Raw genomic sequence first — 6,705 nt, 5'->3', positions numbered from 1 at the left:
TACAACAAAAGTATATGCTCAACTATGTTTATAAAAGGTTATATTCTTAAAATGTTCGCGGCGCAGCGGCAGACACAGCTTGCATTGGGTCCTGGGAAAGTCACCCAAGTGGAGGCGGGGCGAGCTGGTCGCTCCATGCGGCAACTGGCAGGCAGGAGAGACATGAACAGACAAAACATGTTAAATGTTTATTTAGGGGGTAATGGGGGGGCAGAGAGAGAGAGAGAGAGAGAGAGAGAGAGAGAGAGAGAGAGAGTAGAAAAAGGAGAAGAGAAAAATAGAGGGGAGAAGCGGCAACATGCATGCTCCAGGAGGGGAGGGCAGCAAGAGAAGAGAGACCAAGATGGCTATGGAAGGTCAAAGGTAGCGGGAGTGGTCATGGCTTGTCTCTTAAGAGACAGGAAACCATAACATTCCCAGGTCTTCCTTATAATAAAAAGCAGGAGATTAGACACCACAGTTTAACGGAATTGGGGCGACGAATTCTCAAGACCGCTTCATGCTGACCTGTGGGCGTTGTCTTTGGGGGGGCGCTGGGAAGGCTGTGTGTTGGCCACATTCTGTCATAGCTGGTCTCTTTGCTTCTGACCGGTGTCTGTTGCATGGGAATGTCTGATGCCCCTAAGGTATTGGCAGAACAAAGAACAAAGTTAAATTAAGGAAAAAAAGAATTTTTGGACCAGGGAATTGAGGGGGTATCTGACCTGTTTAAGATGGATTCCTTAATTCGGCTCCCTGGAACTCACAAGAACTCCTTGGGTTTGTGAAAACAGAAGTTTTAGACATATAACGACTGTAGCATAAGAGATAAATTTGATTTGAAATTTGTTTGGTGAGGTAACCTGGCAAAACCTCAACCTGGCAAAACCTCTCAGCGATCAAACTGTCAGGGATCTTTGAGAAGTATAAGATTTTACTTGAGTTACTGATTAAAAAAATGTCAGAGAACATACTTGGTTGGCACCCAGAGCTACTCTTTTTGGATCCTCCATGGTCGCTGAAGGTTGTATTTAACCTTTACTGTTTAGTGCAGGCTCCAGAAGACCCTGTGGGCTAAGAAATCTGTAGGAAGACAGGCCTACCTTGACCTGAGCAGCTAGGCTGTCGATTCCAGCGATTTCATCCACGTCTGGAGGTCTTTAGTTTGGACAAAAGGCAGTTTTGTCCAATGGTCAGCACTTGGCAGTCGAAGCTAACTGCAGAAGGACATTGTTCTGCGGGTGTGTCTTCTGTCTTCTTTGGAGGGATCAGAGTGCTGCTGTTGGGAGCCAACCTGCCTCTTTTTGTTGTGAAAAGGTTTTAGTAATTAAATATTTAAATATCACATCCCCCAGATCTCTGAGCAGTTGAGGGCTATTTATGAGGTATAACTATAGTATAGAATTTGTTTGGAAAGTTGGGTCTGAGCTTGACCACACTGGCTCTCAATTTAACAGGTAAGATTTACATTTGTAAAAAGGCAGAAAGAAGGAAAAAAAACTGCTTGTAATATAAGATTAGTGGCAGAACTGACAATGATAGAGAACGGCTAAAGGTACATACCACTTTAAAATACGAGACTTATGGTTTTGAAGTCTGAAATGAGATGTAATGAACAATTATTATGCATAGGAAGAGTGAACAGGAACTGGGCAACGTGGATGACTTTGATTGGCCCTATCAGAGACATGTCATTGCTCAAAACATATGTAACAGGGTTAACAGAAGGATTGTAGTGAAAACAGGGTGAGAAGGTAGGGTAAAACTGGGAGAGCTTGGTCACTTGACCTGGCTCTCAGCCAAGATGGCGAAAACATAGCCATGTGTTGTGAGAAAAAAAGTTAAGGACTTTAAGTTTAATGAGAGGGACCTAAAGGCGTGATCTGCTCTGTTGTTGAGCTGCCATGACACTTACCTTAACATAATAAATGCACTTTATAGCAAGCCTATAGCCAACATCAATTGAAACAGAAAATCAAGGCAATTCCACTAAAATCAGGAATAAGACAAAGTTGTCCAGTCTCTCTATACTTATTCAATATAATAAATCTTATCTAGATCAATAAGACAATTGAAGGAGATCAAAGGGATACAAATGGGAAAAATGTCAAAGTATCTTTATTTGCTGATAATATGATAGTATATGTAAGTGGCCCTAAAATTTCCTCTGGGAAACTCTTACAAATCATAAGTACTTTAAGTAAAGCTGTTGGATACAATTTACCTTGCAAAAAATTATTACCCTTTCTTCTACCAATGACAAAAGGACTGCGGATGAAATTAGGAAAACTACATCTTTCGCAATAGCTTCAAATAATAATATGAATATAAATGTCTTGGGTAACGCTAACTGAGCAAGTTACCCAGAACCAAATTGTCATCTCTGAATAACATTGTACAAACTGATCAGGTCATATTTAGAAACATATACATACACACATACACATGTATACACAGAGAGATATGTATAGATAAATCTATCTATCTATAGTCTCTATTTCTAACTCCTACATGTATATCTCTATCTATATATGTTTTACCAAAATGTTAACAAGCCAGTGGTAACTGACAATGCAATATAAGAATATACAAGAATGTTGAAAAGTAAAGAAGTTGTTCAAAGGGTCATAATAGGGAGTATGAGTGACCGAACTTTAAGGAATTCTTTAGATAGAGGGCCAATCTGAATTGGTCTTAGAAATATGACCTCAGTAGAATAAGAAATTATTTTCTCAAAGTATTAAATGATGCAGCTTCTTCAACTCCTGTAGTAGTGTTCTTTTAGGGGCTGTAGAGTTGGTTCACTGGTTAAGAATACTCATTGCTGAAGGATCTATGGGTCACTAGGTGACACCATGACTAAACTAGAGGTGGATTCTTACAAGTCTTCCTGAGGCAGCCTTCCCCTGGGAAAGTAGAAGAATCCATAACCTGATTGGTACCGTTAGGATTGGATCCGAGATGGACACCCACACGCCTGCCTGGGGCCACTGGCTTTAATTCCACCCGGGCCTGTCTGGCATCGCAAGGCACCGAACAGACAGGCACCATTTTATGAGCAAATATATGATGAGATTGGTTCATGCCCTATGGAGAGAGGCAGGTTTGAAGATGCGAAGGCAGTGTGGAACATGCCAATGTGTGTGGCTTGCTTGTCTCCTGGAGCCGTGGACACATTGAGGCCTGATCTGCAGCCCATGGCCGTATCTGAGTCAATGGCCCTACTGCAACAAGGGTCTATGTCAATGTCCATGATTCCTTTTGCCACCAAATTCTGTGTAGATACCCAATGTCTGGGCCAACACCTAAAACCCTGCTGGTGCTTGAGTCATGCATCCAAGGGAGCCATATAGATCTGAGCATCCTGTGCTACCCACCCAGGGACATAGTGACTTCTGGGCATGAGCTGCAGCCTAATGTTGTGTCTAGGTCCATGGTCCTCTCATGGCCAGGGTCTTTGTTTATATGCATAATGCCTGTTACTATCAAAAGTTGTGTGATTGCCCAGAATGTGGGCTGTCAACTGGGGCCATGTTGCAGTCCAGGGACCACACCTTTGCTGGGCCCATGCCAATAAAGGAGGCCTGCATTACCACCCAGGGAAATGATGATATCAGGGTCCAAGCTGCTGCTGCTGCTGGCCATTTCTGGGTCCCTGGTCCTGCTGCAACTGGAGTCTGTGTTGATGTCTGTTACCACAGCAGCCCATACAAACCATGAGTTGAAACATATGTTGAACCATGTGTTGAAGTACAAGAGCCATGCGAGCCTGCCCCTCACTGGCCCTGGGTGAGCTATACCCCCACCTTGCCACCACCCCATCATCAGATCACTGGAGAGATAACACCTTACTGACCCTTAGAGAGGGGACCCAGATGGCCCCTGCACTTGGGAAGTCTGGCCTAACCCTGCACTATGTGCATGGGCAGTCTGGCTCCATCCTTCACCTCACTGAAAGGAGTGGTCCCAGTGGCCTAGACTGACCAACTCAACGACCACCCAGGCACACATCAGGGACATTGAGTTAGCACTCTCCAACATCTATCCATCCCATCTATCACCTGCTACAGTATGTACAGGAACTAGCCCTGTAGAACAGCCACAGGTTTCTTGGAGAAACAGCAGGACATCTAAGAGGAGATATTCAATGAGGGTCCAGTATTTGTGGTACACAAGATGCCAGAGGCCTTGAGCCTGACTAACAGCACATTAACTAAACAATGGACACTTGCAAGTAAAACCTGTTTGGACTAAAGGGTATAGTACATAATAAATAACATCACCCAATATCACTAAGATGAATGAAGAGGAGATGAAGATGTAGGAAAGACAGAGGAGTAAAGTGGGTTCTTTTGTTTGCTTGCTTTTCTGTTTCTTCATTTTTGATAATTTTAAATTAATATTCTCCCAGCATCCATGTTATTTATTCGGGGAACCTGAGAATAGCACATATAAATTTTCATTGTGGCAAGTTCATGGAGAATTTAACCAATTTTTGGCAAGGCTGATGGATAGTATGCTGCATAATTCTGGGCATGACCCCAAGAACCAATGAGACACCTGCTCTTTTTGCTTCTCTTGCTGGCTGCCTTCTTATTTCACTTTCTTAGAACTGTGGATAAAGTGGCTTTTACATACGGAAAACTTCCCTCTGGTGACTCTCCTCTGGGTGAGCCAGAGAGGATGTTGTTAGCAATATACAGTGGACCTGATTCAGCTTCTAAAGCCTTTGATGGTTCAAGTGAGACCATGAATTCAGACTCTTATGAACAGAATGTTGTCTTTCCAACGCACACTGTGACTAGCCTGAAAGAATCACAGAAGTTCATGACAACATTACAAATTTGCATAACTGTTTTGGAGCAATAATTTTAACCACAAGAGTCTAAGAGAAATGCTAATAGTAGATGATGTCAAGAGATATCGGAAACAGTCTAGAAGTAGGGAATGAAGCAGAAACCTGGAAACACACAAACTCTCATTTCTATAGCTGGGTCAATACTGTAGGTGCCAACCCTGTAGGAAGCTGAGAGGAAGGGTACTTGAGAACAAGAAATAAACTGCCAATTATTAAAAGCTTTTAAGTTATGAACTTTACAAGATGATAGGAGAAAGCCTGATATTCCTCCACAGGAGACAGAGTAGTACAGAATGAAGACTGAATTGATTTAGCCTTGGCTGATGAGTTGATTGTAGGAATTTAGATTTCACCAAAGCAAAGCTTTCTTTTCCTTTGCATGACACTGTAACTGCAAATGCCGCCAGATGGGCAAACAGTTCTTACTGTAGGTGTGCCCTCTTAGAAAAATTCCTTCTGCTGCTTGCAATGCTGCATATGCTTTTAACATTAGAGCTATAAATCAACTGGGTAATTGTTACCCATGGGAAAGCTGGGGGACAGAAGACTAATAAGGTAAAGAAACAAACTGGCAATTATTGCAACCATTTATATAAACTCAGGGTAACAATTTGGTTGTGAAACTGTTCGTACAAACCATTGAAATTGTATAAATAAAAATTGTCCAATCGTTCACTTGATTGAAACAGGTGGTCAGAATTTCTTCATTTCGCTAAGACGTCATATGTTTGTCCCAGGTCATCAGACCCAAGGGGAATTAGGACTTAGTCTCCCAGCAATATTCTTATTTGTGATTTTAACTTTTTCTTATTTTTATTTTATTCTTACTATTTCTTTTTAAGTTTCGTTAGGGAGGTACACTACAAGGTCAAAGGGTGGGTACAGAGGGACTGGGAAATGGATGGGATTGAGGTGCATAATGTGAAATTCCCAAAGCATCAATAAAAATATTGAAAAGAAAGAATTCTTATTGCTCTTGCAGAGACCCAGTTTCAGTTTCCATGTGGTGGTGTAGAACCATCTGTGACTTCATTCCTAATGGATTAAATGCTCTCTTCTGACCTCTGTAAGCCCCAGGCAGCCATGTGGTACACAAATATACATGCAGTGAAAATACTCATACACATAAAATAATAAAGTATATCCTGAAAAAGAAGACATTTGACCCTATTATTTACTTACATAGATGTGTTTAGTTTGAAAATGGTCATTGATTCATTATGTATAACTAGCATTTCAGTACATAATACTCATGCCCAGATGATGCATATCCTGAACTGACAGGAATAAGAGTTCCAAAAGGCAAGATGTTGAGTGGGAAGACAGACCAGAGATGAGAAATAGATAAAATGAGAAATAAAGAAAACAAAAGCAATAACTGAGACCAGGAGGACCCATTTGAGCTAATCACCTATGTTTAGCAAGTTTATTAAGAATTACAGCATCATATAACTCTTTGCAGAGGAAAATGCCCAATGACAGCAAGAAGCTAAGTTATATAATCTTGGCACAGAAAACGAGGGATACCTGAGATGTAGCTGCCTATAGACTGATGACTACAGTCCATGGGGAAGAGTTAGGCTACCAGAAGCTGTAACCTTGACTCATCTGAAGAGGCACTGGCTCCTGCGCTAGATCAATCTTGCCAAGTCAACTAATGAATGAGTATGCACACATAACTAAATTTCATTTTCTCTTTTCACTAGAAAAGAGTCTCAAAAGTATGGAGCAGCAAAGAGAAGAAGTCTATATGTGGTTGAGAAGGCCAGAACTGAGGACAGAATGACAGCCTCTGATCTGCAAGCCCCTTGCCCGAGGACAGATAGCTCCTGAAATGTTGGAAGCTATTTCTTATGCAAGATATCAAG

The 6,705-nt window shown here is 41.7% G+C and overlaps 1 long non-coding RNA gene across 1 annotated transcript in view; it reads right to left on the bottom strand.

The window, feature by feature from the left end:
- Positions 1 to 242: 242 nt before the first annotated feature.
- LOC142849535 (uncharacterized) overlaps positions 243 to 6,705 on the bottom strand; it is an 11,946-nt gene continuing 5,483 nt past the window's right edge. Inside the window, exon 3 of the long non-coding RNA XR_012910585.1 lies at positions 243 to 621. This is a non-coding gene — a long non-coding RNA (uncharacterized LOC142849535). The remainder of the gene's footprint in view (positions 622 to 6,705) is intronic.

Source organism: Microtus pennsylvanicus, chromosome 5 (assembly GCF_037038515.1).
Source record: "Microtus pennsylvanicus isolate mMicPen1 chromosome 5, mMicPen1.hap1, whole genome shotgun sequence".
NCBI classification, from domain to species: Eukaryota; Metazoa; Chordata; class Mammalia; order Rodentia; family Cricetidae; genus Microtus; species Microtus pennsylvanicus.
The sequence above is the reverse complement of the archived record's forward strand: the minus strand, read 5'-3'. Positions and strand labels throughout refer to the sequence as shown.